The following is a 24,174-nucleotide window of genomic DNA, read 5'->3' as shown; positions in this document are numbered from 1 at the left end:
TGCACCGCAAACGTATTGTACCTATGTCTGTCGTAGAGAACTTCACATGTTTTTGTTACTGGTAGATGGTTCTGCTGGGATGAGTGTGCACACGCTTATGCAACATATGTGCAGATAGATCATGCAAATTGCATTGTAGGTGTGATGCGAGAGTGAAGTGGGATGCCAAGCAACCAGCCTTGAAGCGAGGAGATGGTAACTTGTCAAGGGCAAACCATCGGAGCAAAGCTAATGCCTGAACCAGAATACCCGGCGAAGTTGACATTTTGTGTACTGCACCTTATCATATACATGTACACAAGTACATTATAAATCATTTTAGTAATACAGTAGGATGTGACGAAAGCTGTTGTCTCATTTTCCGTTTTTCGTGTGTATTTTTAAAAAAAAATTATGGATCAGAAGTAGAAGATTTCACAAGCCATTTCAGTACAGAGTATATACCTGGAATGTAGCAATATGTTTTGGAATACACAAGGGGAAGGGGGGGAGAGGTAAGAAAACTGTTGCACTGGGGCTTCCCTTCTCCATTATGTCAATAATACTCTTTCACTCATCAACAGCTTTACCTAGAGCCAAATATTTAGATCCCAGCCAGCCAAGAAGACTGCCTAATGAATCAACGGCACGTGCCGAGCAGGCGAGAATGTAAGCCCCAAAGCCCCTGTATCAGAATAAGGGAATATGTAGGGAGAATACAAGGATTTGTACCGTCATTGAAGTCAGAACGAGTGGAAAAATTCAGTACAAGTGTTTAAACTAGTCAAGGGGCCCTCGTGTTTCACATTTTTCGCTCATAAGATGAAAGTTGGGTGTACTATGCTGCAGCGAGGGGATTTCTCCGCAAAAATCAGAAGTGTCTCTGCACCGTTTAAGCCACTATTTCATGAGCAAATAGGTATGATGTACCTCTTGAAAGGGTTGTCATGCACTTGTTTTGCACACATATTTATAACTGCAATGATTATTAAATGTATTGGTGAAAAGCTTTTGTAATATTGCAGCTTGAGCAAGACTTACATATGCATTTTTTTTTTCAGTAAAGCAAAATCTCTCACATTATCACTCAATTATGTCAAAAAAATTATCATTTATTTCCAGTGTCTGGCTATTAGTGCATCTGTAGTTGAAACTTACGTCGTTTTGATTCATTTCACTCTAAATAAAGAAAAAAAAGGTCTTTTATCAAAAACAGTTTTACACATCCTTTTCTGTAGGGAAAGCTACAATTGTATTTGAGAGGTAGAAAAAGTGAATTGTGTGTTTGTGCCTGCTGCATGTGTGTATATTTTCTTCTTCAGGAACGTCGCATTTGGAAGTAAAATTTCCAATTGCTTGAAGACGCTGAAATTTGTCACAATTTGTGCAAAAAAAGGAAAATCTAATATTCCCCCAGAGCCCTTTCAGGTGTTGTCCACTTTTTTTTTTTTTGCCTCATGATTTTGGCAGATGTAATTAAGATGCTAAAATCCTATACGGCTTGTGCCACTTTTTTTGTGACATTTTCAATCATACAGAGCCTCGGTTTTCTCAGATTACTCTCCACTCAATTTTTTTGTTTCATTTGCCACCAAACAGATCCCAGTAGAGGACACGGTATACCCCGTAGAGGCATTGGAAAACACCTCTCCAAAAGCATTTCAATTTTCCTGTGGTATACACTGTATGTTTAGATATCTCAATCATCTAATATGGCCCTTGAGCGTATCGACTCCAAATCCCCTGAAAATAGATGAAAGAAAATTCAATTCTGCAGATGAGTGCAGTGTTGTGCTGCTCTTCTATTTTGTTTATACATTGTTAGATATAGATGTGTAGCAACAAAATGCCAAAATACACACAGTTGCAGATGTTATTCGTACTAATACCATTATTCCTTAAGTTTCTAACCAAATTGAAGAGAAAAAAAAGTGAATGAGAGATTTGACAAGATGCACAGTAGACTGCATTGGTATCTATGACATTTTGCACCATGGCCCTGCGGTGCCAACCAATTTATTTATTATGTTCATTACATACTGTACACTGTAGTAATAATCAAACCTGAGTTCTAGTAATTGCATCCTGATGAGTTTTCACACATGTATGCTTCTTGTTTTTAAATTTGACTTTGGACAAAGTCACATTCAGTATTCATGCTAAACTCTTCATGTGACAAAGTTAAAGGCACAGATTGACCAAAATGTTTTTTTTAACGTTTTTTTTTTTGTTTTGTTTTGTTTTGTTTTTTTGTTTTTTTTATGTTGTGGTGTTGAGGGTAAATTGTAGATTTATATTGAACAAACATCTGGTAGAGTAACTATCCATAATCTCATTTAATGGTCTTGTGATATCAGTGAACAACAAATTTGAAGACTCTGCATGAAGAAGAAGACAAATATTGCATACTGCTACATGTAAGAGCTGTTTGTGTTATTCTCTTTTTGTTTGCTTGTTTCTTGCTTGCTTGGTGATCGGTGGCTTTTCACACAGATACTGATGATGGTCTCAAATAGGGCTCATGTTTTATAGCTCCATATAATCATAAGACACCCCCCCCCATGATTTTTGTAAAGATGCTTTTGAGCCTGTCTAATGATGGTGAACCAGACAGTAATATCGTTCTTAGTCGTTTGAGGGAACCTCTCTTTTCCAGCTGAAACTAATCCTTGTTTCATGGATAAAACAAGTGTTGAGGCTTGTCTACTGTTATAACCACTCTGCCAACCCATCTCAATTATAGACCTATATATTAACTCTTTTTTTTTCTTTCGTGTTAAGTGCACGGTAAATTGAATGCAGTTGGTTGTCTGTTTCATTTGAAAGATACATATTATGTGAGTCATTCTTTTCACATTCACTTGCAGCTGCCTTTACCTGATGTAACATGAAATTGGGGCTGTCTTGTTTGTCACGAGCCCACGGAGGCGTATTATAACCCCCTTACGACTGCTGCCTCTAGCTTCCATTTGCTATTGCAACATGATGCCTTGCCTTCAGGTGTTGTGGGGTTAATGGAGCCTTTGCTCTCGATGCGAGCTCGACACTGGCAGGCAAAGCAGTTAACCAAGAGAAAAAAGAAAAGATAAAAAAATGTGTTTGACTGGTCGTCTTCTGGCATTGGGAACAGCGACAATGGGTTGTTTTTGTGAGTTTCTGGGTCTCATCTCCTGCGATGTGTGATGCCATTCTTCCCTCTCTAGAGCTGTTCCAGTCAGTTACCAACTCATAACTGAGAATTGGACTGAAATGGAGGAGAAGAGAGAGAAATATATAAATATGTGTATATATGTGTAGAGACAGAGAGAGAGAGAGAGAGATTTCAGTGGACAGATGGAGAAAGAGACAAAGCCAGATGTGAGAGATGCAGCGAAACTCAAAAGGACTCGATGGAGTCATTACACGAGCAGGGCACAGGTTGATTAGACGTCGCATTCGAAGTCCAATTTGTGAGATGCCAGACGCCTCGCTGTGAATCAAAAGGTAGAGGGGATATTTGACGAGATGGCAAAATAGATAGGATTCTCTAAAAACGTCCAAATGATAACAGGCTTGTTATGAAAAGTGGGAAAAGAAGTTTATTTGAAAGTATAGATACAAAGAAATGGGAGAGCTACAGCATTGGCTGCTGGTGTGTATTCAAAGTGGAAGGAGATATAATTGGAAAGAATATTCCCACCCACCCAGTATTTGTGGAATGAATTTTAGTATTGCTGCTAGTAACGATTCTTGATGCTTTGTGTCATATTTCAAATTTCTTCTCCCCTCTCTTTCTCTCTCTCTTCCTCTTTCTTTCATCCTCTCTCTTTCTGCGATGAGATTCCAAAATGTCTTGCCTTTCATGTCTGTAGTGGGACATTTGTTGATATCCGGGCAGGATACTTCTCGCCAATATTTGTGTGTGTGTGTGTGTGTGTGTGTGTGTGTGTGTGTGTGAGAAGGAAATCCAAACGCTTTTGTCATCAAGCCGGGTCGGTCGCACTCATCTCCGGGAGACAGCTAAATATCCAGCTTGCATTTCCTGCGACTGACGGACAAGCTTTTGCGGGGATCTATTTCATCCCCGGCCAATCTAAACAAAAAGTATTTTCGTGCCTGCTCGGAGTAGAAGCGATAGCCAAATGCACAGAAGACACGTGCACGTTCCATTAGAAATTAAGTTGAGAAAAATAGAATCCACAAAATCAGAGAATTTTTTGTTTTTTGTTTTTTTGAAGAGAGAGAGAATGTGTGGAGACTGTTGCATGACAGAGGAGTCTTGTGGAAATTGTTGTTTATGAGATACCAGTAAATGAAAATTTTTGAAAGTGTATGTAGACTGTGTATTGGTATTTTGAGTATTCAAAATCTTTTGGTAAAATGGTATCTATGAGACTAGAGGAGTTTTTTAATCACACAAGTTGTGTATTATTAGTGCTTTCACATGTATATGAGGTGAAGAGAGTCTAAAAGAGGCCAATTTTTTTTTTTTGAGCGTGCAGGCAACTTATACACACAAATGCACTTTGAAATGCATACACAGTATTGTAATTTTAGATAAATTTCTTTGTTTGTAGATTCTTTTACAAACAGCACATTATTTTGAAAGTAAAACGACTTATGATGAGGAGTTTTTTAGCGTAGATCCGCCTTTGAATTGTGTGGGAGATAGTGCATTCTTTATGCCAATGCAATTCTCACTTCCGTTACGGAAAGAGAAGGATGCTTTTGAATCATTAAATGAGGTGTATTTTGTAAGGAATACAAGCAGGTATCCTTTAAAACAGAACCAGTAAACATGTAAAACGACTATTGAATCCAATGCAGTTTCATCTAGAAATGAAAGGCCCGTACAGTGTGTAGCAGCTATTTGTTGATTTCTGTAGTGTGCTTCTCCCGGGGCAAGGACATGCTCTCATTGAATGCTATAAAAAGAAGAGAAATGTTACTCTCATGACATTTATCTCTTGATGATGTGATGTCCTTAACACTTCCCGTCACGTGCAGTTGGAGGAGCCTCTGGTTCTAGCTGTGAAATAGGTTGCCCAGGTAACCAGGCAACAGTCAGCATCAAATCTTGATATATACACTTATACGATTGTCGAGTTTTGGGGGATTTTTTAAGAGTAGCAATGACAAAAAGGAAGGAGAATGGGAACTTTTGCTCTCTCAAAGTGTTTAATCTTCATAGATTAAATCGGAGACTTCTGAATTTCGTCTTCAGTGAGATGATGAGGAGGATACGCTGTTTAGGCTTCTCCTGCATAAATGTCAAGTTCTCGTCTTGCATCTATTTTTTGATGCTCTCATGTTATTCTTCTCAGGGATTTTTTTCCCCCCCACTCCGTCCTCCACATGCTTGCTCCATTCCAGACCAAACGATAGACGGTTGAGGCAGCATCCAGCCATGCATGCCGACCAGTGAAGCCGATATCGCTGCCGTCCTCAAATAAAAGTTCACCGCTGTCTCCAATCCAGCTACCGCGCTGCCTGGCCATGCGATGCATCCTTGCGTGGGTGCGTGGGCGAGGCAGGCGGAGAATGAATTCTCCATGAGTTGACTCCTTTACCTTTGGGAGTGGGGGGAGGGGGGTGTAGATGATGCAGTTGCCATGGTAATCATGAGGGAGGACTACTTCCATTTGTATAGAAGTAAGAGCTACAGTGGAAGAGAAAAAGGAGGGTAGGAGGACGAAAGTTAATTTGAGCAATACAGTGTGGCAATGCAGGTAAATTGTACAATTTTTACAGCAGTTCGAAGGTGTAAAGCAGGGATTTGATCAATGAGCCGGATGAGCACATACTGTAAACACATTAATGATTAATGCCTAATTACAATAGAGTATACCCCACTATGATGGTGCTGGCAAATCTTTTTCTTTTTTTTAAAAATAACCAATATATGAACCCTTGACCTTGTATTTCTTGAAATCTGGGGCACTCTTTGCTTCTCCATTTATACTGTGACTCAGCCAGGAAGTATCTTGCCAATGTTGGTATGTGCAGATTGCTGGACATGATCACATATCATGCCAGCTGTTTTCAGATCAGTTTCTACGGGGCGCATTCCAATCAGATACTTGCACAAAACCATACACTCACACACACGCATACCAAGACACACACACACACATACAATTTGTACATACATTTGTGCAGCATTACTCCTGAGGACAATCTCTACACCAGCTGTTTGCAAATCACTTTTAATGGAACACATTCCAATTAGATATTTGCATGAAACCATTTTCACATGAACTCATGCACAGTGACACATACACACACACACACACACACGCGCGCACGCGCACACACACACACACACATACATACAACAATACACAGACACACACACATGAAGCACACAAAATATACAATTGAACACATATACTTTTCTGGCATTACTCCTGAGGGCAAATTTCTATACCTTCATGTTTGTTTTTTGTTGTTTTTTCTTTCAGCATACAGTGATTATTACTTGACCAGACACAAAATCATTTTAGCAATGATGCACTGCCCCTAGCATGAACTTTTTTTTAATAGTTCAGGAATTTTCTCTGTACTCTTTATGAATTTTCAGTTGGTATGAAGCTGTAAACAAACATCCACCCACACCCACATCTACACACTCACACACACACACACATTCTTGCTTTAATACATTTACTTGTCATTTCTCTGTCTTATCAGATTGACAGATGTTTGTGTCTACGTATCTCTGAGCCCTGAGGTTGCCTTTTATCATGACTGAATGACTGCCTGTCATGTGTGACTGATATTATGTAGATAGCTTGTATATGATCAATCTATACCGAGGTTCACAATGCATGTTAAATATTAGCATTGCTTTCACCCTTTTCAAATATTCAGTTCATTGCCATTTCCTATCCTACTGGCACCAGCTTGAAGTGGAATGGTGCAAAAGTGGGAATTGTATTATTTCATCCAGTTGAGAGCTGATCAATGGTTTAACAGAACTTTCAGAGTGATTGAATGCCAATGACTATTCATGTGACAATAATGTCTCAACTTTCATAAAATCCTTGGTACGATGCATGACAGTTTTGGCAAAGGAGATACAAGATGCTCATAATATCTGAATTTGCTTATCTAGCTCTCTGTCATATATTTGAAATGCTATCAATAAAGAGAACTCGTTAGTTTGTCATAAAATGGGATAAATGTCATCAATGTTAATTAGCCCTACAGTACATCAAACCCCCCCCCCCCCCGCAAAAAAAAAAAAAATGAATAAATAAATGAATAAAATCAGATATCCAATAATTTTCCACCCATGTAATGATAGAGTGAACAGCTCTGTGACTGTAGTGGGGGAAAGGGGGGAGGGGGGATTGATCAATCAAGGCCCCCTTTTCTGCCCTACCCCCATAACCAGGATCTATCACATATCACAGAGCCTCTTAGGGGGGGAAAAAAATCAAAAACAAAATACATATCTCAGCTGATTTATTGGCATCCGGCTTGAGAAGATTTACACTCCAGTCAGTAATTTCCATAATTTTGATGGGACCTGCTCAAGTGATTCCCTCTACTGTGCCTCTGGCTTGGCTGACTGCTTGTTTACTTGAGCTGGAGACAGACCAGATCTACAGATGTCTCAAGCTATTATTCAGTAAATCTGCATTCATACTGCAAAGTAATACACTGTATGTTCCAGGCATTCAGATACAGCCCATACATCATATTTTTATGGAACTCCTGCAAATGTGGCCTTCTCCATACAGCAATGTGAATATGAAGAATTTGGGTTGCATCCACATCTTTTATGACTCTCAAATATTGGTCATAAACGTGAATAATACATTTTAGAAAAGGTTGATGCAACCGATCATGTGAATTTCAATTTTCTAATGACTTTAAAGTTTCAGTCATAATACCATCTTTCCCTTATTCGTGAGAATAAATGCACTAACAGCCATTTGCATCACGAGGCAATGTTGATAAGCGTAATTGAATCTGACATGTGGGTGGGGGGGGGGGGGACAGACATATAATACTGTTGAAATTCACAGATGATATTCCAAATTTGCCATCTGGAATCCCAAGCCACTCTATACTGATGATAGGCTGTGATCAGGGAGGTGGCCACCTCCCTGCAGTGTTAGCGAAAAGTAGCGAACTTGCATACGTACGTAAGAGTGTCATGTACTATAGGAAATTCGGTCACCCAATGTAATGTGAATCTTCGCAATTGCTCTGAATTCTGTTTCAACAAGAGGACATGTGGCTTTTCATGATGTAATACTCTCAAAAATTAGCAAAAATGCTGGCATCTACTTTTTGGTACACTCTCAGCCAAGTCATTTTCCTTTGATCCATCAAGTCACAGAAACCAAATTTATGAATATTTTTTTTTTCTTTCTTTCTTTCTTTCTCACAATGGAAAATTGTTGTTGATTTCTTTGTAATCATTTTCCAGCAAATTCCATCAGGACTTGACTGATTAAAGTTTAATCAGTGGTGTACATGTAACATGTGGACATTTTTAACCACATGCAGGCCTGGGGGTTTCTGACCAACTTATGAAAGGCCAATGTACATACATGTACATGTATATGCCCGTAAGTGATAACCCCATTTTAGTACATTGTTAGATGAGTGTATGTTTAAAGGTTAACTATTAAATCAACATGGAGTGCAAGCTACTTCTGTACATTTTTGTGCATGTTTACAAACATGACACTACAGCATCCCTGTGTACAGTTTGACAGTAAGTACAGATGACAAATCTCCCCCTCTTAGTGTCTGCGATATAAATTAAAGGCGTGTGATAGTCAAAAAGTTGTTGCTGGCACTAATGTACACTATGTGCACGTCAGTTGCATTTCAGGTTTGAAAAATGTGTGTAGTAAGTAGTGCATATCACTTTTTGACACTTTACCTATAGTGGGACTGCTGCACCTACTTCTTTGATAGTCATGTGCTAGGTTTTATCTAAATATGTTTAGGGGGGAAGAATTTCTCCTACTTTGCAGTCAAACATTGTATGATAATGACATTTGTAGTAGTTGGTCCAATACTGCACTTTGCATTCATTTGGTTTATGCAAACCACAGTACACCACATGGGCCATGAAATGTGATACAACGAACTGAAATGCTCACCCAGAATTAACGAGAGATTCTAATTCATCATGGCAGTGGGTTGTGTCGTACTGAATTTCATACCCACCACTGCTCAGGAGCTCATCCCCCCGTATCATGATTTAGTCTAATTAATCCTTCCTACGTCGGTTTTAATTGTAACTCCCAATATTTGGCTTAGCGATGCAAGTCAAACTGGGCACGCATTGTGCTCCCTGTGCCACGGTGTTTACCCTGCAGCAACTTCAGATCTGACTCGGTCAAACAAGAGAGGTGGGCTGGGGCGGAATTTTGATATGCCTATGATTAATCAGTTTGCTGGCTGATTTGATCAGTGCAGATTGTGGATGGTACTGTTGCCGACGATAATGAAATTGGAATACTCCATGTTTGCATCAAATTCTGATGACTAGTACTAGTTGCTTATGCTGGACAACCAATTTTCTGCAGTGCAAGGTAGAACTTTGTGAGGTGTGTTGTTGTTAGACAGCAGTTTCCTCTTGGCCTTGGTTTTTTTCCTTCTTTTTCTGTTTTTACAGACTGGGTTTTTTCCATGGCTGAGTGTATCACAACATGGCAACATGTGTGTTGTTTTCTGCTGTGAACAGTCCATCGCATTGAATACTGGATATGAGGGCCACAGACGTATTAGAGATTCAACTGTAACAGGTGGTGAAAAATATTTCATTACCACTGTATGCTAAGTACTGCGTGTGGAAGTATTACTTTGCTACCTTGTACTTTGTTTGCATACATATCTTGGTCTATATGATCACTTTGTTTCGCCCACTTTGCATGGATGTGCGTGTGTTGGGGGGGGGGGGGAATTGGAAACTGATGGCCGTAAGTGCTGTAAATAATTTTGAAAGATTTGTTGATTGTATTTGTGTGTGTGTATATGGGCTGATGTGTATCCGTATCTACATCAAAAGTATGAAATCATGAGTGTTACTTTGGTGATAACAGTTTCCATGTGTCCTAATGATTGTCATATCATGCAGTCATACATGTATATCATACAAGTACAATGTAGGTGTCTTTTTCTGTTAGGTAGGTTACTTGTCATTTCAACAAATCGATGTATCGCCTGGTGATTATCTTTTTTAATTGACTTCACACCTACCCTTAAGATATTGAGGTAATACAAAACTTTGAGAAAATACAAACTGCTTGCTGGAATAAAATGAATTGATTAAGTTAATATCTTTTCTGATTTTGAACCCATTGTAAAGTGTCAATTTCTCTCTCTTCTTTTTACTTGCAGTCTAGTCAGGTAGAGTCCAGGCTGCCTACTCTACAGCCCAGGAGGTCACTTTTACCAGCGCCCAAGGCGGTCCACCATCCACTCCGCTCCACCGACGTCAAGCCACCTCACGTGTCGCCTTCCACTCCAAGTGTTCCCTTTCGGCATCTCATCGTTGGGCAGCGTGTGGAGACCACCGACGGTAGGACCGGTGTACTGCACTTCAAGGGCAAGACCCACTTTGCCCAAGGATGATGTGTGGCATTGAGCTCGACGATCCCATCGGAAAGCACAACGGGTCGGTCGACGGCATTCACTACTTTGACTGTCCACAAAACTACGGTGTCTTTGTGCCAGCCCACAAGGTCCACACTCTACCTCCCCCGTCGCCTACCAGCCCCACATCAACTCTTTCACAAAATTCCAGTACTAGTATATGCAGTAGAGACAGTAGAGAGGTAAAGGTTGGCACTAGGATACCCACGTTAGGTCTGGGAGCGGGAAAAGTTCAGCGACCAAAGACGTTACCCGTGAGCAAGGATTCCACAGCAGCATCCAAACTGAAGCCGAATAAAAGAGCTAGCAAGAACTTTGATTGCGGCAAGAGTGACACTTCTTCAGAAAAGTCCTCAGCATCAGGCAAGCTGTTTCAATCCAAGAAAATCAGCCCTGTTCACACTAACATTACCCATTCCGGTTGGACAGGGGACAACAAAACCAAAGGGACTAGCAAAAGAACTACAGAATCCCAGATAGACAAATTCAAACCCAATTCCAATACCACTTTTACTGTCTGTGAAAAGAAACGCCAATATGCGAGGGTGAACACAACTCAGGACAAACCCGGTCGGACAAACAGTGGGGAAGAAACCAGTAAGAGTCTTCTTCAGCGGAAACTTGCACGCAATAAAGATGTGAATGCCAAACTCAGCTCGCGCCCAAGTCTGAGTGACTTGACAAGAACGTTTGAGGAAGGGGGTGCAGATGATAGGCAGGGTAAACCTGATATTGTGGAAGGTTGTTACTCAAAATTGAATGAAACTTTTGAATTGGATAAGGAGGTGTCATCATTTTTCCAGCAGTCCTGTTCAGGAAGTCTCGGGTGGGACGATTCACACTCTTTGAGTCCTCTTGAGGATAGTTCGTCGGGGCGCGAAAAGTCGGACTCCAGTTTAGCGTGGGACTTTGAGGTACCGCAGTCCTCCACACCAGTGCAAATACATTTACAAGTGAGCTCTGACATTAGGACTTCTATACCAGAAGAGCCTCGAATCTATCCTCTTGGTATTGGTGCAACGGCTCCTGCTTTCCCAGTAGACAGTTTGTCGAGTTGTGACACCGAAAACACTGACGAGGAAGTGGAGTATAATGAATTCTTAGCAATCCCATCATTCCTGGACACGCCAACCGGTAGATGTAAGTTTGACCTGTTGACTCCGGAGGAACTAGAGCAAGCATTAAACGAGTACAACTTGTTGCCTGACGAGCTGCAGGACGCGGTAGACTTTGAGCCTCAGTTTTCTGACGTGAAACCGAGGATTTGGGAACCCATAACAACTGTGTGAGGACGAGTTTTTGCGTGAATCAAGCAACACTCTGTTCACATTGACTGCTATGGATCAGGAGTTAAAAGAGAAATATGAGGGCATTGCAACTCCTCCAGTGGGTAGCCAGGCAACAACTCCCATTGGAATAGCATCAAATGGAATGGAAATAGATGCCTATCCCATGGAAACATGTGGAACTGATGCCCAGGGCAACCCTCGTGAATATCCCAGCGTGCTTCAGACCCCAACATCTAATGGGTATGACAGTGTCAGCACTGGAAGTGGAACGGTTGTGGCAGAAGCGGATCAGAGTAAGTACGATGAGCGCGTCTTGTCACAAGGAGCCCTGAGCGATGCCAATGACACCACTCTTGTGGACAATCCCTCCAGCATGGATGATGGTGTGGATCTTTCAGAGGAGTTTGAAATGGAAGTTGACCCTCACAACACCACGTATGACATTGACATTGATCTGGTTGATCAGGAAGAGTCGGAACCACCCAATTCCACCTTTGTTATTGAGAAGTGCTCGGAGAAACGCCAGGAGGGTGATGGGCAGGAGGTCAAGGTTGATCTTCACTTTGAGAGCAACAATAACAGCCAGGTGCCTATGTCTCCTGTCGACCTCCTGGAAGGCACCCAGCACCTGAAAACCAGTGAAGTCATTCCTGAGACAGCTAAGTGTCATGGGGGTATTGTTGTCTCTCATGGGACTGATGTTGAGGTATCCCAGTCAAATGGGATGACCAGTGGAAGGATAGTCACTTCCACTTTAGCTCACACCCAAGATGGTTCTCATCTATGTTACTCAGTGACCAGCGAAGAAGCGGCTCCTGCAAAGCTCGAACGCATCATGATGGATACGGAGGAGGATCTCAAGTTTCAGCTGGATGAGATGTCGGTCACATCCACCATGGCATGCAGCATAGATGAGAATAAGAGCGTTGAGTCTGAGAGCAGCAGAACAGAGAGTGAGCGAGCCAATGACATTCCTGAAACTAGTTCCAGGACTCTGCAGGGGCACCCATCAGGAGAGCTGCAAGCCGTCATGGAGGTGGGAATGTGCCTGACATCTCAGAACGAGCACTCCCTGTCGAATGGCACCAAGAATGGCAACCGGGACAGAGGCCATGTATCGAAAGAGGATGAGAAGAAAGACGAGGAGAAGCCCAGTGGTCCCAACAAGCGGAAGTCGCTTCTACAGACACCAAAGAAGGTGTCCAAGAGCATCACGCACTCGAGTCACTTCCAGGTCACGCTTGCCAAGCCAAAAGCAGGAGCGTCTTCGACAACATCGAGCAACCGACAAGGGGCAGGACAGAACGCTGCCGAGAAGGACAACAAGAAGACCTACACACCCTCCTCCTGGCGGAATGACAAAAATGCCAGTGGATCCTCCAAGTCCAGTGTCATTCCCAGGAGGAGATCGGTGGAGAACAGGAACACAGGGAGGCTGGTGGACAAGAACCACCCAGGCCGCTACTCAGCAGACGCAGCACACATGGTCCAGAAGCTGCAACCCATACTGGATGTCAAGGTCAAAGCGGAGAGCACATCATCCATGGAGGTGGATCCAGGCAGTGTGTCCTCCTCCAATAGGAGCATGAGGTCAGAGGTCACAGCTAGCAGCAACACATCCAAGGTTAGCTCCAGGAATGCCCAGAATGGTAAGTTTGTGATGTAATGAACTTCTCAGCTCAAGTATACACTGTAGGCTCTTGGATGTCTTGTATCTTTATTTTTCACCTAAAGGTTTTGTAGTATTTGACATTTTGCACAAGGCAGATTTGCATAAGTCATGCATTATGATGTCATTAAAAGATGTTATCGTATACACTTATGAGTTTTTGTCAATGCAGTTTGATGGAAAACCTTGGTATCGCTTTGGTCATATCATCTTTTGAAATCCGGCTTAAAGGAAGTTCAAAGTCCTTTCTATGTGTTTTGATTAAAGGCCAGGGAAATGTGTACAGCAGCTGACTTCATTTTTAGAAAATTAAGCATGTCTTTGCAAATGTTTGTATGCAATATGATACATTTATGACCAATGTTGTGCATGAGATGTTCATGAACATACTGTCTGCCCAAACAAATTGAAAATATGAACACTGACTGACAGAATCTCAATCCTTAAATGCTTATCAGGCAAGCCGTTGAACAAGGCTACCCTATCCTTGAGGCACTCATCTGACACAAGGAGGCACGAGCGTAAGCCGAGCTCCTCCAGTATGGCATCGGACCACTCCCAGCGGACTGACTCTAGGACGTCTGTGTCCTCTCGACCCAGTTCCAGGAGCGAGGGATCCAGAGAAGGTGAGATGCTTGGGGATATCATCCCACCTGTTGCTGTCTCCTCCCTCATGTACAATAATTGTTTAACTTTCATCACTGTTTAATTGATAACCCCCTCCCCCCATGCCTTGTTCAAAGGATGCATTCCTGACAGCAGTTTGCCAATGATGGAGTGTTAACAACTTGCTGTTTGCATCAATGGTTGGAGTGGGGAAACGAGGGTTGTAGGGAAAGTATCGATAAGACTTCCTTTTGATCTCAAAAAGATGCTTCCCTAGAGTCATTCACTCACAAGTACAAAGTGTTGGGTGAATATGGCGGTGCACAGATTCATGCTTGTTCTGCACTGGGGGGGGGGGGGGGGGGGAGATTACAGACAAGCAGGGAAATGCTTAGTCAGAAACATGTAACAGAGACAGGGTGAAAATGATGATGCTATAAAGCTGTTTCTATCCCCTTTCCTGTTGAGTTTGTGAAGATTTGGGATTATTGTTGGATTTGTAACGGGCATCCTGACAGGGGCTATTTATAGCTAAAGTTGTTGTCACCGCTTGTTGCCTAGGATAGAGAGGAGCACTGCACAGATTTCTCTCTGATATAGCAGCTGGCTTGTCAGTACAGAAAGGAAGTATCAAAGCTATGATGTGAGAGGAGCACATCAAGTGAGAAAATTCTTATTCTTTTTCTTTCTTTAATGGAAAAAATAGTGTTCTATCTCATTCAGATGTGCATACTGGATTTCTGTTCAGGCAGACCATGGCAGTGATACTTTTTTTTTATAAAGGATATATGCAGGGAATGCTAAGGGGTATGATATATAACATGGTTCTTTGTGAAGTTGTGTGATAACTAACTTTATGCAAAAAGGACTTATGATCTTTTTGAGGTTTGATTGGAAAGTGATTTTAGCAGAGTTGTTGATGCATTGTTTTCTGAATATTGAGCATTTTAAGAATGGGTTGTTATCAGCAATGCAAAATATTGATGTAGACAGTAGCATGGATACTGAGCATGTATTTTTTTATTTCAAAACCAAGAGTGACTTACAGTCTAATTGTTTTTTAATTACCTAAACAACTTATGTTTCAGTTGACAGCTTTTAGGTTCGATTTTAAAACTTTAGTAATGTGCTATTCAATGGCATAAAATACTGTGAATGCTACATAACAAGAAATATGATTTTATGCATTAACAGATTTCCATGTTTTCCAAATACTGCTTATTTTGCAAGATTGTCAAGCAAAGATTTCATGTGAAGTATTTGACAATGCCTACAGTAATATGTCTAATGAATAGGAGATTTTTTTTTTCAATCATCTTATTTGCCTCACCGCATGGCAATGATGAATCATACAGAGCAGCGTCATGTATTGCATTACACAGGGTTGAACCAACCTGAATCCTGTACGTCAAGAATAGAAACAATTCCAATTCATTTTGGCAAGATAGATTGGTTGCTCACAGGGAGTACATCCAATCTAACTGGTAAAGGCTCAATTTGCTCAGTGGGAGAAAGAGGAGGAGAAAAGAGAACTGCCAGTCAACATGAACTTAAAAAAAGCAAAGGAAAGTAGGCCACATTTTCGTGAGATTGGCCAGGGTTTTGTGTACACAATGTAAATGTGTACACGGTGAAGGCAGAGATAGACCACGGCATCAGTGCAAATCATTTATTGGCTCTCGTCAGCGGCAGGTCGTTAATTGGTTGCTATTCTTGTCACCCCACTTTGCATATTGATGAGAGAAAGCCTGATGGGGGTGGGGGCTGTGATCGAACCATTTTCTCATTTACCGCCACACTGTGTTGGCTACGCAGAGTCATTTAACGCCATACATTACTTCGTAGAAATTTGACTGCGCTTGAGATGGATTACAATTAGGCAAGCTTTGTGTGTATATATGTAATTGTTTATAATGTTTCAATTTTGCAGTCCTGGAATAGGGTTATTTAATGACATATGTCATTACTTGTCTCCTCTAGAGATTTGATATGAAAATTTAATCTGCCAAAGCACGTATTTTGTTCGCATTGTGATCAAAATGAGAGTAATTCGAATATCAGCGTGACACAGGGCAGAAGAAACAGCGGCCATGATTGGAATGATATGAACCGATTGCAGCTTGTCTGTCAGTTGGATCGACATTTCAGAAATATTCGGGTGTAATTTCATACGCCAAGCTGACAAAAAAAAAAATAGAGTGATGGCAGGTTCATCATGACAATGTGAATAGAATACCCAGTGCAATGGAGCTATGGAGATTCGGTTACATTTCATAATGTGAAGTTTTGGAGGACTAACCAAAATGACTCCATTTTCTTTTTTCCCAAGCTTGTCAGATGTTTTGTGGGAAATATCTTGGTCCCCTCTCCCTCCCCTTCCTGACATACACAGAGTGGAGGAAAAACATGGGATAGAATTTCATATGAGTAATCATTTTTGACGTAAGCTAGGAGTAGATATCAGAGTAATGGGGGGGGGGGGGGAGTGTGCAATTGTCGTCATTGTCATCATAACAAATAGTTATTGTCACAGATAAATACACAGCTGTAGTGATTTACATTCAGGGCATAAGGGCGATCACAAGAATATATGACAACGTCGTCACTGAATGGCAGATAATGAGTTCCGGTGAAGCCTCGAGGGCAGAGGATTTGACATTTATCATGCTTTTCTGGCATTCAGCGTTGGACACATGACTTCCCATTTCTGGACAACCCGTGTGTGTGGTGCTGTTATTGATGGGCTTCATGATAGCAGACTATTGGGGAAAATTACAGAGAAGTGAAATGATGATGACAAAATGCCGCTGTGGTAATTACAATCTCAGCGGCACAGCACTCTCTTTTACGCAGAGCCGGTGCCCTTGCACATTGTGAAGGCAGTGTAGCTGATGGCTAATTATTGACGAGGGCTTTGCTGCAGAGTTTGTACGTGCAATGTATTTCACATAAAATAAAATAAAATAGAATAAAAAAAACAGCCCTGACCAACTAGGAACAGATTTTACCTTCTAGCCATTATTTCACCTTTCAGATTTAAACAAATTCCGCAGAAAAACTGGATTCCATCGTAGCTATAGATAAATCATTTTTATTTTTGCATTACGGTGTATATCATTAAAATTAGCAAGTGGGTTGAATATTTGAGTTGGTGGCATGTGTTTCTGTTTAAGCACATGTATACTCTTACACTAACAGCTAACAAAGTTTTCCATGGTTTTATTTGTTTCCTTTTTCATAATCATTGCATGACATCATCCATCATTTTCAACAACATTCCAACTGCTGTTCAAACATCCAATTTTCCATCTTACTCCATTTCTTGATTTTTATCATTCTCCCCCCCCCCTCCCCCCATTGACACCTCCCCCATATTCCCCTATCATGAAATCTTTCTTGTCTTCATTCTATTACATCCATTATTTATCACAAATTTTCTGTCATCCCAATGTCGTTATTACTCCTTGAATCCTTGAATCCTTAAATCTTTTACTCCTTGTTGCTAATGCTTATATCCTTCTTACTGTCCTTCCTTATTCTTTCCCTAACTTCATTCAATTCCTCTCAACTCATATTATATACACCCACCATAATCAACATCAACATCTTATTTGCATCTTTCTTTCCTTTCATTATTCATTCCTTTTTGTCACTGTCACCATCCATATCTATCTATCATTCCATCATTTTTTTTTTTGTTTCCACTATTGGCATCACCCATGTAGTGAGAAATGCCAGGCGTAATCGGTCGGCAATCAAATCTACAACGTCGGGTAGAAGTGAGTATTTTGTTAGTGCACGAGTTGTACACCAACACTTGCCGTTGACTCATTAGCATGCTGTGTTAACTCTACCAGCCCCCTAACACCAGTCGACAATCACACATGTTTTTTTTGGTCTGTGTTGGCCATGAGAGCATGGATGATAAAGACTTCATTCGTAGCAGGTGATTCACCCGTATTAGATACCTGTGGATTTGTGGTATTGCTTCTCTGGTTTTTGCGAATGAGCGTAACTAGCCTCATGCATTCGATCATTAACTAAATGTTGCATAGCAAATCATTGTTACAACATGAATGAATTCAAATGAATGAATTCTTACATCATTTTTTTTTTCAACTGATGGACATGGAAGTGAATAAGCACCATCTACATTCATAGGAATGAAATCTCACATATGCATTCATATAGCTTTAGTGCAGAGTTTGACAAAAAGCCAGCATGTGTTTACTGTAGTGGTAATGAACAGGGGGTCCAACTTGACTAGCTGATGTTTCCTTTTCTACTCAACAAAACAAATGTTGCTGTTATCTGCCTCAGTAGAATACTTTACACATATCGAAGATTGCACTTTCACTTTATACCTGCGAGAAAACTTCATTTTGTTTCTCTTTCACTCAAATCTGAGGGTTGTGTAGTGAGAATGAAAGTTTGTGCGTGGTACCATGACGCAAGATGTTTTCTTCCCTGGCAGAAAATTTACCCGAAACTTTGCTCCACCCTTTCATCCTTGGTATCTGTACACTTCTCTTGCTCCTCCCTCTGGTATATTTCACCCAAACCTTTTATCTTTCCCCTCTTCCAGTATGGATATGAGCCTCCTTCCTTGACCCCTCTTTTCTCTCAGTCTTCTTGGCCTGGTGTCTTCCTGTCCATCCTCCTCCCCCCCCCAAAAAAAAAAAAGACAAAACAAAATGAAACACCCCACAAGAACCTGGGTAGCAGCTTTATGGTCTAAGTAAAACAAACTTCCCTCCTACATGTAGCTTCATGAATCTTTCAAGTGTCTTGCAGAAGAACAGTTCCCTGACTGAAGTATGTGCCATGCTTAAGGAATGAAATAAAATCAGAACATCAAGCATGAAGATGAAGTCTTCCATTTTGTACATTTTCTTTTTTTTAAATATATATATCAAGAACTTCAATAGCTTACTGTAGCATCACAGCACTCTATATGTCATTGTTCAATGTTGTCACCCACGCATTAATGGTTTATTAATGGAACAGACCTGTGTGATGTCCCCTCATGTGCACACAGACTGTTAATGTATTTGAGTGCTTCAGACTTCCGTGTGAACCCCATCACACTTTCTGCCTCATCTACTACGTGCTGTGCCGTCCATGTCTCTATCTTTAATCTCACCTTTCGTCAGTCGGGCATGACTCATTACATGGTGGTTGTGCTTAGCCTGACCTTCATTAATTCTGATAAAAGTGACCCCGAGTGTCATGATAATACCAGAATTTAAAGCAACATGGAGAGCCTTGGTGAGATATGAATATGAGGGAAAAGTCTGGTACCAAAAAATGACCCAGATTCTCTTTCAACATTCTTGGGCATGTCTTTCTCTCCTCATTTTTTTAAAAGATATTGCTCCATTGCTGTCCTCAAACTCAGAAAGATTTCTTTCAGTCATCTATACAATCTTTTCTGCTAACTGTCAATGCTATCTATCAATGTTTAACCATATGTTCTGTACTGTCAGTACCCACTCCTGACTGGGCTTGTAAACACTGTGCACCCTTACACTGAAGTGATACTAGTATTCTGTGTCTTTTCTACGCTGGAAGAAGGCAGATGCGGAGCCTGCCCTCTGTGTTGAGTGTGAGGTCATTTCATTTTTCAACTCAAAACTACTGGTAGTTGTCATTGTTCTCTCTGTTGTTTTCCGTGTGCTGCACCAAGCATGTACTTTGTGTGGTATACATCTTGTAGGAGACTTTTCATGCTGTATTTGGTCATCTACATGTATGTGTTGTGATGTGGTTTGGGGTTGTTGATGTGATAACTGAACAATACCCATATATGTTTTTTTTTTAATGTACATACAGTGTAATAAATCATGCAACATATACAAACAGTGTAAAATAAGATCTGAGTAACAAATGTGTTTGTACTGACCCTTCAGTATTGAAATGTAACATTCCAATAATTTAAGAAAAAAAAATATATATAGATATATATAATGTAGTGTCACCAATTCAAGACTGTTTGGAAGTCTTTCAAACTATTCATAAGGTATACAGTTGAAATATAGAAATCCATGTCATGCATATGATCAGTGGATTTATAAATGGATGGTCTTTTTTTTTCACAGATGTCACGACCAGCAAGCCTCCATCATCAAACGGCACCTCCAAGAATCGGGTCACCGCCACATTGTCCACGGGCCGAGCAACACACTCAAAGTCTGGGGGCAAGACTAGCCCAGGGTCAAGCTCAACAAATGTAGATGCTGGTATGTGATACAATTATTGAGAGGTTATCCTTGCTTTGTCATTGAAATTCATAGAATTATAGAATTTACAGCAATTTAACACAGGGTTTATATAATACATGAATATCAGTTGTTGAAGGTTACTTTGATATAAAGTATACTCTCTAGAATAAAGCTCATGAGTCTGATGATTTTGTTTACAAGTTCGTGCTTGTCTGTATGTTTAAAAGGGCAGATAAAATTAGTTTTTTTTTTATAGCATATAAGGTAATCATCATTCTTTGGCATACTGTAAAGCAAGATATTATCACAGCATGGAATTTTCATGAATTTCCACTGGCAATCAATGCATATGGCATAGACTGAACTTTTGTATACATTTTAATTTTGTGAATCTTGGCTCTTGCAAAATTAAAATGTGTGCCAACATTTCTTGTTTTACAGTATTCTGAGCCTATGAATTTGTTTTTGTTTTTGTTTCTTTTTGCTTTTCATGAAAAGTTGTAATAGACAAATAAACCCACCAGTATTCACTTTCCAGATATATATCTCCTTCTGTAGAAAGATTGTTCTGATTTGTTAGTAGTGGCTTCATTGTTTCATAAGTTTGAAGCAGGTAGCCGGGGCTTGGACTGTGGTCTCAATTTTTTATTTTTTTTTGTTAACAAATATACTGATGATTGATGTACCGACTAACGTCATTGCCAGTATGGAGGGGGGCTTCATTGTGACAATTTTAGAAGGTGATGAACAAACATCCGAATGAGCATGAGTCACTGAATTAAACTTGTATCATAGATCTATACTAATGTATACATTAAGTCATAATTTTCAGAATAGCATCTTGATCTAGATTAGACATGACATCAGCCTCAAAATGATAGGTATTCCATGTTATTGAGGTACTCTGATCTCATCGTTGATGTTGTTATATCAATTTCTTCCTTCCTGTTGTCGCACCCTCATCACGTCAGCCCCGTCGAGGAAGATAGCCGTGCCCGCCTCCAAGAAATCAGCCGATCACCAGAACAAGAAGGGATCCTCTCAGAAAGGTACAGAACCCGAACCTTGATCCAACTCTGATCTTTGGTGACTCGTAACCCAAAAATAGTGCATAATTTGATGAAGAGTTGGCTGGCCAATATTTCTCCGCGCCATAGCCCAAAGATCTCCTTTTCTAGATTTGGCAGGGATGTGACTGTTTGTAAGACTCTTCACATATATGGCAATCCTTGTAGGGAAATAATATCCATACAGATTTCTAATGTGGCAATATTAATGAGTACCAGTGCAGGAAGAAGATGGATGATCCTCATCTATGCAAATTAGGGGAAGATCAACCTTCTTTCGACTGAGATGGAGTTTAGGAGCCAGTCTGCTATCAGCAAAAATTACCCATGCATAGATGCATACATTGCTCAGCTTGCCTACAGCTTGTAGATGATCCCAACCGAAAATGATGACAAAAACAAGCAAGCAAACAAGGAACATGTAAACATGCAAAACAGAATGCAGGTTTTTCATAATTGTTGTGTGTAGCCAAACATGTTGCTGAGTCCTATTTCAGCCCTGTTTGACAGCCTGAGGCACTGTCTTTGTGCATTCTCATGTGCCATATTTGTGACGTGCAAGCTTGTGTCCTGGCTCAACTGATGACTTTCATCTGTGAATGACAAGCAGGAAGCACTTGTCAGGAGTGACCACTCAGCGTTTCCACATTTTCCACGAGGAGTAAGGAGAAAAGAATCTTAGGGATATCGTTTGCATATATTTATATCACAGTGGTACACCTGTTTATCTGAGTCTTAGATTATCTTGCTTTTGGGGTCATATGGGACATTGGACTGAGCCAGTGACATGGTGCCTTTATAATTAGTCCCATCAATTACAGTCTGGGGGTGAGGCTGGTCCACTCATGCACCTGTACACCCCCCAAGAGTTTACCCCTCCCTCAACACCTACATATTGTACACCTTTGGCTGTGTGGTAGAGCCTTCATGTCGCTTTCTGCACTCCCAGACTCTGAGACAACATCCCCCCTCTTCCTATCATCTTGAGAATATACGGATGAAAAAAAAAAGTAGCCAGTGAAGATGAGATTGGAAATATTATAGCATTTGAGAGAAAGTTCAATAGAAGTCAGGGGAATCACTGTAATTTGTAGGTAGGAGGGAAAGCTCCATCAGTGCGTAATGTTTGTCTTTATTTTTAATGAACTGGTATTATGTGTATGAGAGGCAATGTTTCAGACTGGGGTTGATAAAAACAATGACAATGAGGACATCAACAGTAAATGTGGCTACTTTCTTTAGGCTTCTAGGTAATGTTAATCATGTGATGGCATTCTTTATTAGCGGTACTGTTCAATTTTTATCATTCCTTTATGTCGTTTCCAGATCCATAAGTCCTGTGTTGTCCATTTCCCTGCCTTTAAAAGAAGACATAACTTCTCATAGTAGATGGAGATCACCATCTGTAAACTAGGGGATCGGATGGCCCCATTTGGGGCCGTAAAAACTGTGATTTGTAAGGGCAAAGGAGATGTTGGGGGTTAGCGCCCTCGTTGGGGACATTATGTACAGTTTACTGTAGAGGCATGGGCTCATCACAACATTGCATGTAATCACAGCTGTGATGGGAAAATGGGATCTCAACCCATACGCAAATCATAACAAGAACACTAGAGGTTTAGCGGGTTTTATCTGAAAGCAAAAAGAAATGTGGGATATGTTCAAGGAAAATAATACTTGTAGGCATTCCACTCTTATATTCATGAACAGCCAAGCCTAAGAGTACTTTCGAGAGTGGTCATCTAATCTCCCACTTCATATCAATTCCTTCCTCAAAAACACTGGATGGATTTGCATGATATGATAGGAAAGCGAAACTGCTGCCTTGTCATAAACAGGAAAAATGGCAAGTTGCCATGACAACCTTCCTTTTCATATGCTGTACATAGACCTCTGTGCTGCACGAGTAATATTGGCAGTTACTTTTGCAGAAATATAGTAATGAATTTTGAAAGTTTACAAAAGTGCACAGATCCATTTGCCATGATTAGATATGTGTTCAATGTAACCCCCCCCCCCCCCCCAATTCCTCTGTTGGTAGATAGAGATGTATTTTTTGTCTTCAGAGTAGAGTTCTTGGATACGTGTTCATCCCTCTGAATCATCAATATAACAATGTCATCAAGTTGTGGTTGTTGGGCCCTGGGGAAAAAAAATTATGGGTAAACATATCTCAGGTCCACAAAAGAAAGCATTGTGAAAGTCACCCATTGTATGTAGGATTATGCTATTGTTAAAATTATTTAGCATGGAAAAATAATGCTTACAGTACATGTAGGTAGATTTCCATGAAGTATCAGCTTGTGAAAATCTGGTACTGTATGTGCTTGAGCTTACATGTTTTACGTAGAGTAATATGATTTTAAAAGTGAGCTGAACAGTTCAACCCAGATACATTCCAAATACTGTATAAATTCCCCTCCAAAGTTAAAATAATATATCTTTCAGCTGCATGTAGCCCCCTTAAGAGTGGAAACACGCTAATTGTCTTGCCGATGTGTCTAATAACCTCTCTCGTCAGTTACCATGGTTACAAGTCTATTGAGTCTAGCATCACCCTTGTTCATTGGTGTGTGAAGCATGATGAGGCCCTCCTGCTATCCAGACGTCATCGGTAGAGAGCGTCCTTGGTGCCTTGTCACTTCCCTTTTTTCCAGCACGAGTTTGCAAGATTGCATGAGAAAAGGATTGTAGAGTGTGGATATCATTGAACAATTCTCTGTGTAGGAGTTGTTGAGGAG

At 40.6% G+C, this 24,174-nt stretch overlaps 1 pseudogene; it reads left to right on the top strand.

The window, feature by feature from the left end:
- Window positions 1-24,174, top strand: part of LOC139722282 (uncharacterized) — a 53,062-nt pseudogene that overhangs the window by 7,611 nt on the left and 21,277 nt on the right.

Source organism: Diadema antillarum, unplaced genomic scaffold (assembly GCF_040938485.1).
Source record: "Diadema antillarum isolate AM-2024a unplaced genomic scaffold, OU_Dant_1.0 scf00000162, whole genome shotgun sequence".
NCBI lineage: Eukaryota > Metazoa > Echinodermata > Echinoidea > Diadematoida > Diadematidae > Diadema > Diadema antillarum.
Note: the sequence above shows the minus strand (reverse complement) of the source record. Positions and strands in the feature narration are given on the sequence as shown.